We start from the raw sequence: 13,199 nt of genomic DNA on the forward strand, positions 1-13,199 counted from the left end.
CTTTAGAGTTGTCTTTACATGTTAATAGCCAGTCTCTAGTCATTCCATTCTCTTGTTACAGTTAATAATTTTTTTACATTTCCTTTATCAATTATGGTAGAGTTTCTTTTCACTGACTGAACCCAGACTGATAGATTCAGATGGTAGCTTTTTACTTATTTACCTACTTATTATTTTTGGCTGTGCCGGATCTTCACGCTGTACACGGGCTTTCTCTAGTTGTGGTGAATGGGGGTTACTTTTCACTGCATTATGCGGTGCTTCTAATTGCTGTGGCTTCTCTTGTCGCAGAGCACAGACCCTAGGGTGCAGGCTCAGTAGTTGTAGTTCACAGGTTCTAGAGCATTCGGGCTTCAGTATTTGTGGTGCATGAACTTAGAAGCCCGATGGCACGTGGAATCTTCCTGGAGCAGGGATGGAACCTGCGTCCTCTGCGTTGGCAAGTGGATTCTTAACCCCTGGATCATCAGGGAAGTCCCAGAAGGTAACTTCTAAGAGAAATAAATGTTGCTCTGGTTGTGCTTAGTTTTATCCTAAATATGAATAATGTAGAAGCATTTTAAAACCCACATAATAACACTTACATTAATTATTAGCAAAGGGACATAAAGAATCATAAGAGTCATCTCAAAAACTTGAAACTATTTTTTTTTTTTTTACCTTTTAGGAGAAAAGATAGGGAGGGACACAATGCATTGAGTTATAGTTTTTTAATGGAAGTAAAAATACTTGTTGTTCAGTTGCTCTGTCATGTTCAACTCTTTGCAGCCCCATGGACTGAAGCACACCAGGCTTCCCTGTCCTTCTGGAGCTTGCTCAAAATCACATCTGTTGAGTTGGTGTTGCCATCCAACCTTCTCATCTTCTGTCATCCCCTTCTCCTCCTGCCTTCAATCTTTCCCAGCATTAAGGTCTTTTCTAATTAGTCAGTTCTTCGCATCAGGTGGTCAAAGTATTGGTGCTTCAGCTTCAACATCAGTCCTTCCAATGAATATTCAGGGATGATTTCCCCACAGCCAGTCTCATCCATCAGGAAGCTTGCACAAGCCTCTTATCCTCAACCATCAGAGGGCACACAGAATGAAAACCACAATCAGAGAAAACTAACCAAACTGATCACATGGACCAGAACCTTGCCTATATCAATGAAACTATAAGCCATGTCATGTAGGGCCACCCAAGACGGATGGGTCATGGTGTTACATATAACCCAGATTCATTAGCTTCATCACATCAGTCACCACTGATGAAAATTAGGCTTTTTTTTTTCCATTTTGGGGAGTATTGCTATATCCATTAACCTAAGCATACATTTGCACACATTTTTGTAGGGCAGGAATGGAACTTCTGGACCATAGAGCATATTTTCAACTATATAAGACAGTGCCAAACCAGTATCTAAAATGATTTTATTGATTCGTTGCCACTGAAGTGTAAGATAGTTCTTAACATTTTATATCCTCATCAAAGCTTTATATTACTAATTTCTTGAGTCACTGCTAGACCTGATGGGTGTAGCATCAGATAGCAGCCTTAATTTGCAGTACTCTGTTTAATAAGGTGATTAAGAACCTTTCCTATTGTTTATTAGCTAGCTGAATGTTCTCTTATGTGATGTGCCTGTAGAAATCTTTTGCTCATTTTTCTATTAGATTATCTATCTTTTTCTAATTGATTTGTTAAAACCATTTATAATGCCCTTTATCAGTTATAGGATTATCCAATACTTGTTCCAATAATAAGACAGAATTATACAACCCCTAAAATACAGTATTGTACTCCATACAAAAAATCAGAGAGGGACTAAAAGAATTTGTTAAAGCACATGTTAGACAGACATTTTTACTATTATAGGATGAGGAAGGACAAAAGTATGGCATGAAACCCAGAAGGTAGAAGACCTTTAAGTGTGGTGAATAAAACTGGAGCCTATTATACAGAGTGAAGTAAGTCAGAAAGAAAAACACCAATACTGTATATTAACACATATATTTGGAATTTAGAAAGATGCTAGCAACAACCCTATATGCAAGACAGCAAAAGACACACAGATATAAAGAACAGACTTTTGGACTCTGTGGGGGAAGGCGAGGGTGAGATGATTTGAGAGAATAGCATTGAAACATGTATATTACCATATGTGAAATAGATGACCAGTCCAAGTTCAATGTATGAAACAGGGCACTCAAAGCCAGTGCACTGGTACAGCCCAGATGGATGGGATAGGGAGAGAGGTGGGAGGGGGCTTCAGGATGTGGGGACACATGTACACCCACAGCTGTTTCATGTCAATGTATGGCAGAAACCACCACGATATTGTAAAGTAATTAGCCTCCAATTAAAATAGATAAATAAATTTTAAAAAAAGTTTTCACATGGGAAAAAAGGATAGCTATGCATAGTGATGAATATCAGCTAGACTTATGGTGATCATTTAGCAATATATAGATATAGTAGTCCTCCGTTATTTACAGTTTCACTTCCCATAGATTCAGTTACCTGTGGTCAACTGCAGTCCAAAAATACTACAGTTTGTCCCTTAGGATCCATGAGGAGTTACTTCCAGGATCCACTACAGATACCCAAATCCTTGGATGTTCAAGTCCCTTAGTCTACTCTCTGGATCCTTGGTTCTGCATCTGTTGCACCAGTGGATTCAATCAGTCACAGATCATGTAGTACTGCATTTATTTCAAAAATCTTGTATTAGTCAATAATTCAAAAACATGTATTCAAGGGTCAACTCTAAAGGAAAATTCCCTTAACAGTGCCTACATCATTAATCTCACTTCATCTCACTGGGTCAGTATTGCATCATCTCATATGTTCAGTTGAGTACAAGAGAGTAAGATATTTTGAGAGATGAGAGAGAGAGGACCACATAGCTTTCATATATTGTTGTAAGTGTTGTATATTACAACATGTATATTGTTGTAATTATTTTATTTTAATATTACTTGTTTTGGTTAATCTTTTATTGTGCCTAATTTGTGAATTAAAATCATAGGAGGAATGTATAGGAAAAAGCATTGCATATATAGATATAGGGCTTGTTACCATCTGTGGTTTCAAGTATCCACTGCTGGTGCTGGAATCTATCCCCCATAGGTAAGTGGAAAGTATTGTTTAGAGAATCATATTCTTTACCACTGAGTCACCTGGGAAACTCATCTTTTTCTAATGAGTATTAGAGAGTTGGATATTAAATACTGCTAGAAAGTAGAAGATTGAGTCTTCTATAACTGTGCTGGCTAATATGACAGCTAGTAGTAACATGTGGCTATTTAAATTAACCAAAATTAAAATAAGTTTGACAATCAGTTGCCCTGACACAAAAGTTACATTTAATAGGTCAATAACTGTAGAGGGTTAGTGACTACATATAAAGACTCCACCTAGGGCTTCCCAGATAGCTCAGTGGTTAAAAAAAAAATCCACCTGCCTGTGCAAAAGACGTGGGTTCAATCCCTGGGTTGGGAAGATCCCCTGGAGAAGGAAATGGCAACCCACTTCTGTATTCTTGCCTGAATAATCCCATGGACAGAGGAGCCTGGCAGGCTACATTCCATGGGGTCACAAAGAGTCAGATACGACTGAGGATGCAACATTCACTCATTCACTCAGGGAGACAGAGAGGACCCAGGGAGAGGTCAGCTGGGATTGCAGCAGCCATTGTTGGTATTTACTCAAACAGTATCATAAAAGCAGCCCTGACTTCTGACAGCAGCCCAGATGGTTCAATTCTAACTATAACACTGGTATCCCCAGGCCCAGGTTAAGGAATACTCCAACCCTGTCCACTTCATGGCACAATGATGCACTAAGTCTGGGAAAACCACAACAGAGGAAAAGACTCGACCTTGAGTTGTGTCTGAGAAGAGTTGTAGACACCTGCAGATAGCGCGTTATTGGCAAGTGCGCAGGCACATGAAAAGATGTTCAATATTGCTAATTATTACAGAAATACAATTCAAAGCCATAAGATATCACCTCATGCCTATCAGGGTATTACCAAAATGCCTACAAGCAACAAATGTTGGCAAAGATGTGGAGAAAAGGGAACATTTACACACTGTTGGTGGAAATGTAAATTAGTGCAAACACTATAGGAGACAGTGTAGAGGTGCCTCAATAAACTAAAAATAGAATGACTATATGCTCCAGCAACTCCATTCCCGGGTATATACCTGGAATAAATGAAAACGCTAATTCCAAAAGAAACATGGACCTCAATGTTCATGGCTTCACAATATTTACAATAGTCAAGACATGGAAGCAACCCAAGTGCCCGTTAACAGATGGTTGGCTTATGAAGATGTGGGATATGTATATGCAATGGAATATTACTCACTTGTTAAAAGGAATGAAATCTTGCCATTTTCAGGGTGTGGACAGATCAAGATATTATTATTCTGTGCGAAATAAGTCAGAGAAAGACAAATACTGTATGCTATCACTTATATATGAAATCTAAAATATAATGCAAATAAATATACATTTAAAATAGACTCATAGATATAGAAAACAAACTATTGTTTACCAAAGAGGAGAGAGAAGGGAGAAGGGGTTAAGGGTAGAAGATTCAGAGTTATAAAACATTATATATAAAAGGAGATAAGCAACAAGTGTATATTGTACAACACATGGAATTATAGCTGTTATTTTGTAGTAAATTTTAATGGAGTATATTGCATAAAAACACTAAATCACCAGGCTGAAATACTTGAAACTAATATAATATTTTAAATAAACTCTACTTTTCAATTAAAAATTTAAACTATATGAAGGAAAACAGGAAAATCCACAAATATATGGAAATGAGACCATGCACTCTTTAAAAGCCAATAAGATAAAGAAAACATAAGAGAATTTGGAAAATAACTGCAGGTAAATGAAAATGAAGCCACACCATCCCATCTCATGGGATGTAGCAAAAGGTGTAGAAAGAGAGAAATTTATAAAAGTGAACACTTAAAAAGAAAGCGAGGTCTAAAATAAATAACTGTACCTTATACCTCAATGAACTAGACTAAGAAAAAGAAAACCAAACCCAAATTCTGCAGACAGAAGGAGAAAATAAGGATTAGAGCAGAAATAAATGAAAGAGAATAAAAGATAATACTAAAAAAACAATGAAACGGAGCTGTTTTTTAAAAAAGATCAATGAAATTGACAAACTTTGAATGAAAATAAGTAAGAAAAAAGGAAGACTCAAGTATCTAAAATAAAAAATGAGTGAGAAAACATCGCAATTAATGTTACATAAGTAAGAAGTACAAAAGACTACTATGAATAATTATACACTAGCAAATTGTACAACTTCAGAAATGGATAAATTTTTAGAAACAGAAAGCCTATCAAGGATGAATCACAAAGAAATAAAATGTATACATATGCCTATAACAAGTGAGAAGGTTGAGGACTAGTCAAAAGACTGTCAACAAAGAAAAGCTCAGGATTAGAGGGTTTCACTGAAGAATTCTTTAAATATTTATAAAACTGAACACTTAAAAAGTGTTACAAATATTTAAAGAATAATTAACATCAAGACTTCTTAAAGTCTTTCAAAGAATTGAACAGGCAGGGACATTCCCAAACTCTCCTATGAGGCAAGCATTACCATGATATTAATACCAGATAAAAAATAACAAGGAAAGAAGACCTCAGAGCAGTATCCCTCATGAATATTAATACAAAAATCTTAAAGAAAATACTAGCAAACTGAATTCAAGAACACATTAAAGGGATCATATTCCATGACCAAATCGGATTTATACTGAATGAAAAGATGGTTCAAAACATGAGAAGTCAATCAATGTACTATACCTTATTAATAGAACAAAGGACACATATGACCATATCAATTGATGCAAAGTATTTGAAAAAATTCAATACACTTTCATGACAAAAATGCTCACAGACTAGGAAGGGAAGAAGACTAACTCAAGATAATAAAAGTCATAAATAAAAAGTTAACATCATACTCAATGGGAATCCTTTTCCTTCAAGATCAAGTACAAGTGGGCAAAGATATTCACTCTTGTCATTACTATTCAACATAGTACAGGAAGTTCTACCCAGAGCAATCAGACATGAAAAAGAAATAAAAGACATATAAAATGGAAATGAAGTCTTTAAATAATCTCTGTTTGCAGATGATATGGTCTTATATACAGAAAAACCTAAGAATTTACCAAAAAAACAAACAAACAAAACTTTCTTAGAACTAACAAATGAATTCAACAAAGTTATGGGATACAAAATCAACACTCAAAAATCAATGAGCAAACTGAGATGGAAAGTAAGAAAACAAGCCCATTATACTAAAATACTATAATACTATGGCCCTTAAAAGTATAAAATACTTAGGAATATACTGAGGAAAGAGGTGAAAAAAGTGGGAAACCATAAAACATTGCTAAAAATCCCCCAAAGATGCTTCAAATTAATGGAAAGACATTAATTGGTAGAATATAATAATTGATAGTCATTATGATGGTTTAGTCCTGGCATAAAGATAGATATATACACCATACGGTATAGAATTGAGAACCCAGAAATAAACTCTTCCATATATGACCAAATGATGTTCAACAAGAATGTCAAGAACACAACAAGGAGAAGACAGTCTCTTGAGTAATGTTGTAGGGAAAACTGGATATCCACATGCAGAAGAATAAAACTGAACCCTTACCTTCCTTATACATATACAAAAATTAACACAAGGTGGATTAAAGAACTAATTGGAAGAACAAAAACTATTAAAATCCTAGAATGAAGCATAGAAATAAAGCTTCAGAACACTAGATTTGGGGATGATTTCATGGTTATGACACTAAAAAGCATGGGTAACAAAATAAAAAATTGATAAAGAAGATGACCACGACAAATTTTAAATCTGCAAACCAAAAGATACAGTCTAGAAAGTGAAAAGGTAATCTACAGAATGGGAGAAAAATAATTGCACATCATATGTCTGATAGATGCACATCTATCAGAATATATAGGACAGTTCTTCAACTCAGTAATAAAAAATTAATTTTTTTCCCAATTATTTTTATTAGTTGGAGGCTAATTACTTTACAATATTGTAGTGGTTTTTGCCATACACTGACATGAATCAGCCACGGATTTACATGTATTCCCCATCCTGAACCCCCCTCCCACCTCCCTACCCATCCCATCCCTCTGGGTCACCCCAGTGCACCAGCCCCAAGCACTTGTCTCATGCATCCAACATGGACTGGCGACCTGTTTCACACTTGATAATACACATGTTTTGATGCTGTTGTTCTCTCAGATCATCCTACCCTCCCCTTCTCCCATAGAGTCCAAAAGTCTGTTCTATATATGTCTCTTTTTCTGTCTTGCATATAGGGTTATCGTTACCATCTTTCTAAATTCCATATATATGCGTTAGTATACTGTATTGGTGTTTTTCTTTCTGACTTACTTCACTCTGTATAATGGGCTCCAGTTTCATCCACCTCATTAGAACTGATTCAAATGAATTCTTTTTAATGGCTGAGTAATATTCCATTGTGCATATATACCACAGCTTTCTTATCCATTCATCTGCTGAAGGGCATCTAGGTTGCTTCCATGTCCTGGCTATTATAAACAGTGCTGTGATGAACATTGGGGTACATGTTGCACACCCATTTTTAAGGCAGCATTATTCATAGCAGTCAACCCAAATGTCTACCAACAGAAGAATGACTAAGAAGTATGTTATATACATACACAGAAGAGCATGCATACTTAAAAAGAAATTATCTACATCTGTTATTATCAATGACTTAGAAAATCATTTACAATATATTGTGTATTGAAAAATGGTAGTCTCTTAAATTAATGAATAGTATGTAATATGTTTAAATATAACATGCTGTCTATATTTTATGGCATATCCTAAGATGAAGAAAGAATTATACCTAAAAACTCTGTTTCAGTGTGGGAAGAGTTTATTAAAGACAGATGCAGGCTGAGGATAAAGGAAAGCCTTGCATTTTCTACTCTATTTAACTCACCTTTTATAATACATATGCATTGTTGTTAATTTTTGTAAATAAAGAGAAACAGGTCTAAGCAGGCTATTTCCATAAAGTTTTGTGTTAACAAACAGATGCTGCAGAGTTTAGCCCAAAGATAAAATTGTAGCAATAGGAGCTTCAGAATTAATGTTTTAATCAAGAAATAATGCAGTGGTGGAAAGGAAAATGATATAGGTATGAAAATGATGATAAAATAGAATGAATACAGAAGACAGATTCCAACTGCCTTCCCCAGTTTAGGCTGCTGGGGACTCGAGAACATTAGCCAGATATACAGACTGAGGAAATTGTCATTCCTGGCTCGAACTAGGAGCTCAGCACACTCAGTGAAATTGTCACTGGGCCCTAGTCAGCTCTCTGCTGGGTTCTCCCCTTCTTCATGTCCTTTATGTCCACTGCCTCTCAGCTCAGTAACTGACTTGACTAGGAACCTGAATCTTCAGACAGGCCCTTCCTTACTGTCTGCCAATTGCACTCACAATTCTAGGAATCCATCAGCAGTTGAACTTCTGGGTATATGTCCTAAAGAACTCAAAGCAGGATCTCCAACCAGGTCATTTCCACAGTACACAGGCCTTCTCCTTTGCCGCCCCCCAGAGGGGGCTCTCTTTGAGGGATTCCCTACCCTCTGCTGGAGGCTGAGGGAAGCCTTATACCAGTGCTTGAGAATGGCCAGGACCCGTCCCTCTAACAATCTCTCTTTTTAACAAATCATTTTTATTTATGAAAAAAAAAATTTTTATATTATATCAGAGTATAGTTGATTAAGAATGTCGTGTTACTCTTGGTGGGAATACAAACTAGTATAGCTGCTATGGAGAGCAGTGTGGAGATTTCTTAAAAAGCTAGAAATAGAACTGCCATATGACCCAGCAGTCCCACTTCTGGGCATACACACCAAGGAAAGCAGATCTGGAAAGAGACACGTGCACCCCAATGTTCATCGCAGCACTGTTTATAATATCCAGGACATGGAAGCAACCTAGATGTCCATCAGCAGACGAATGGATAAGGAAGCTGTGGTACATATACACCATGGAATATTACTCAGCCATTAAAAAGAATTCATTTGAATCAGTTCTAATGAGATGGATGAAACTGGAGCCCATTATACAGAGTGAAGTAAGCCAGAAAGAAAAACACCAATACAGTATACTAACGCATATATATGGAATTTAGAAAGATGGTAATGATGCAAAACAGAAATATGCAAAACAGAAAAGGAGACACAGATGTACAGAACAGACTTTTGGACTCTGTGGGAGAACGCGAGGGTGGGATGTTTTGAGAGAACAACATCGAAATGTATATTATCAAGTGTGAAACAGATCACTAGCCCAGGTTGGATGCATGAGACAAGTGCTTTGGGCTGGTGCACTGGGAGGACCCAGAGGGATCAGGTGGAGAGGGAGGTGGGAGGGGGGATCAGGATGGGGAATACATGTAAATCCGTGGCTGATTCATGTCAATGTATGGCAAAAACCACTACAATATTGTAAAGTAGGTAGCCTCCAACTAATAAAAATAAATGGAAAAAAATGAAAGAAAAAAGAAAAATATTCTGAACAGGGAAAAAAAAAAAAGGAATGTCATGTTAATTTCAGGTATATAGCAGAGTGATTTAGTTATACAAATATGTGTATCTGTTTTTTTTTCCCAAATTCTCTTACCATTTAGGTTGTTACATAATATTGAGCAGAGTTCCCGGAGACCTGGGTTCGATCCCTGGGTTGGGAAGATCCCCTAGAGAAGGGAAAAGGCTACCCACTCCAGTATTCTGACTTGGAGAAGTCCATGGACCATATAATCTGTGTGGTCACAAAGAGTGGGACACAACTGAGCCACTTTCACTTTCCCTTTCCCTGTGCTATACTGTAGGTCCTTGTTGCTTATCTGTTTTATTCACAGCCGTGGGTACTAGTCAATCCCAAACTCCCCAGAACTCTCCAGCCTCTTTTTCTCTTTCTTTCCCCTCTTTCACATCAAACTTCTTGAATGTGGTCTAGACTTCCAAATCCCCATTTCACATCATAACCTTTTGATATGTGGATCCTTGGCAGTTCCTTCCAACAGTTCTCAGTAAAGTCTCCATAACTTCCTTTTGCTTTTCTTGAACTCTGCTCATACTTAATCTGTTGACCAAAGGTGCTACCAGGGCTGAGGGTGGGAAGGTAGTGTCTCCGGTTATTTTCTCAGGCTCCGGTGCTACTCTGGCCACCTCAGATGCTCTTTCCCTTGGCCGCAAGTGAGCCCAGCAGAAAAGTGGAATGAAGAAGTAGTGCAATGATGAAGTGGGCATAGCAGCCTATGAAACATACAAATCAACACATGGGAAAATCGGGTGTATCCTAAACTCTATAGAAACAAGAAATGGCCCAAGATACAGTGAGCCTTTAGCAAGTTCTCTGTTGTTCCTCTTATTCTTTAGACCTTCTGCTTTTCTCAAGTGCTCTCTGTCTTCTCCAACCCGCATACAGACAGTCTAGCTTTTCATTTGATTCTCGCGCACCTTCCTTGGATTCGTCCACGTGCGCCCAACGGCACCTCCCAGAAAACGAACTAGATGCGTTGGGCGGGGCGTGCACCTGCAGGGGAAATCAGCTAGCTCAGCCTGACCCAGCTTGGCCAGGGCTGCGCGCCCACGCACCGGCGGGCTCTGCACGCCACGCACTGCTGCCCGCGCCTCTAGCGGAGCTCCCTGGAAGGCTGACTCGCAAGGCCACAGTGGCAGGGGCTGACTCACGGGGGGACAGGCTGTGCCATGAGGTCAGTGAGGCCCTGCCTCTCCCCGGGCCGGTCGCTACTCCTGGCGGTGCTCCTGGTTGACTCTGTTGGCAAGGATTTAATTTTTCACCCGGAGTGGGGCTTTGACTCCTATGAAATCACTATCCCCAAGAAGCTGAGCCTCCGTGGAGGGGAGCAGGGGACGGCCAGGCACGTGTCCTACCTCCTGCAGGTAAAAGGCAAGAACCGCGTCCTCCACCTGTGGCCCAAGAGGTTTCTGTTGCCTCGGAATCTGCAGGTTTTCTCCTTCACAGAACAGGGGAGACTCTTGGAAGATCACCCTTATATACCCAGCGACTGCAACTATATGGGCTTGGTTGAAGGAAATCAGGATTCTGAAGCTACGATAAGTACATGCATGGGAGGTCTCCGGGGCATCCTGAAAATTGCTGCCAATCATTACCAAATCCAGCCCTTCAAGGCTTCTTCCAATTTTGAACATATGATATATCCCCTGGAGAAAGAGGAGGAAATTCCCAATCAAATCTGTGGCTTAACTAATGATGAAACAGTAGAGCAGATGGCTCAGCATGAGAACATGGCTAGGACTCCAGATTTTACTGAGTCATATGTGCACCAAAAGTACTTGGAATTAGCCCTGGTCTTTGATAACAGTAGGTATTTATATTTGAACTCCAATCTTACTCAAGTCATAAATGATGCCATTCTTCTGACTTCAATTGCAGACTCTTACTTTCAAGAAGTCCATATGAGAATACAACTATTAGCTGTTGAAGTATGGACAGACAGAGACAAAATAGCACTTAATTTCCCAGAGCTATCACAAGTTTTAGTCCAGTTTGTGCAGTACAGATCACGTGACCTACGTCCTCAGGTTCCAGCAGATTGGGCACACCTATATGTTCACAAAACATTTAAGGATGCACTTGCTCATCACTGGGGAAGTGTATGTAGTATGATGCCTTCAGGATCTACAAGTTCTATGCTAGATAGAAACATCCTTGGACCCGCCACTTGGACTGCTCATGTTCTGGGCCATAGTGTGGGAATGACCCATGATTATGAATACTGCCAGTGTAAGGGTAGGCATAGTTGTATCATGGGCACTGGACGAACTGGGTTTAGTAATTGTAGTTATGCCGAATTTTATTCACATGTAAGTTCAGGATTAAACTGTCTAAATAATCTCCCAGGCCTAGGTTATGTGGTTAAGAGATGTGGGAACAAAATTGTGGAAGAGAATGAGGAATGTGATTGTGGTTCAACAGAGGAGTGTGAAGAAGACAGGTGTTGTCAACCAGATTGTAAATTCAAACGAGGTGCCAGCTGTAATATTGGACTTTGTTGTCATAACTGTCGATTTCGTCCATCTGGATACATGTGTCGGATGGAAGAAAATGAATGTGACCTTGCAGAGTACTGCAATGGGACCTCAGCTTTCTGTCCAAATGATACTTATAAGCAGGATGGAACTCCTTGCAAGTACGAAGCCCATTGTTTCAAACAGAGTTGTCAATCCAGGTATATGCAGTGCCAAAAAATTTTTGGACTTGATGCCAAGGATGCTCCTCATCAGTGCTATGATGCAGTTAATGTAATAGGTGATCAATATGGGAACTGTGGGATTTCAGGAGTTCGTAAGTATAAAAAATGTCCCAAAGAAAGATCCTTATGTGGCAGGCTCCAGTGTATAAATGTCGAAACCCTCCCTGATATGCCAGATCACACTATCCTAATATCCACTCATCTGCATGAAGAAAATCTAATGTGCTGGGGCATTGGCTATCATCTAGCCATGGTACCTATGGGGTTACCTGACCTGGGTGTGATAAATGATGGTACCTCCTGTGGTAAGGAGCAGGTATGTTTTAATAGAAGATGTGTGAATAGCTCAGTCCTGAAATTTGACTGTTTCCCTGAGAAGTGCAACCGCCGAGGAGTTTGCAACAGTAACAGAAACTGCCACTGCATGTATGGTTGGGCCCCTCCGTTCTGTGAGGAGGCAGGATATGGAGGAAGCATTGACAGTGGGCCTCCAGGACCACTAAAGGAAGGGGTGCCTATCTCAGTTCAGGTTGTGTCCCTTATGGTAATGCGCCTTATTTTCTTAGTTATCTCAGTGATTCTTGTGTTATTTTGGAATGTCCTAGAACACATCTGAAGCCAAAGAGAAAACACGACCAAGTAGCACTGGAGTAGAACAATTCAATGCAAAAAATAAATAAATACACACACACACACACACACACACACACACACATACACATATATGTTTATATCTATATATCTATATCTATATCTATATATTTATATATATATGTCAAGAAACCATAAAAGTAATCAGGCAATCCACAGTAACTCTGTTTACTACACAGGGTCATAAATTGAATAAGCTTCTCA

The 13,199-nt window shown here is 38.8% G+C and overlaps 1 pseudogene; it reads left to right on the top strand.

Moving 5' to 3' along the window:
• Window positions 1-10,815: 10,815 nt before the first annotated feature.
• LOC136144286 (disintegrin and metalloproteinase domain-containing protein 30-like) lies at window positions 10,816-12,998 on the top strand (annotated as a pseudogene).
• The last annotated feature ends 201 nt before the right edge of the window (window positions 12,999-13,199 follow it).

This window comes from Muntiacus reevesi, chromosome 1 (genome assembly GCF_963930625.1).
Source record: "Muntiacus reevesi chromosome 1, mMunRee1.1, whole genome shotgun sequence".
In the NCBI taxonomy this organism is placed as follows: domain Eukaryota; kingdom Metazoa; phylum Chordata; class Mammalia; order Artiodactyla; family Cervidae; genus Muntiacus; species Muntiacus reevesi.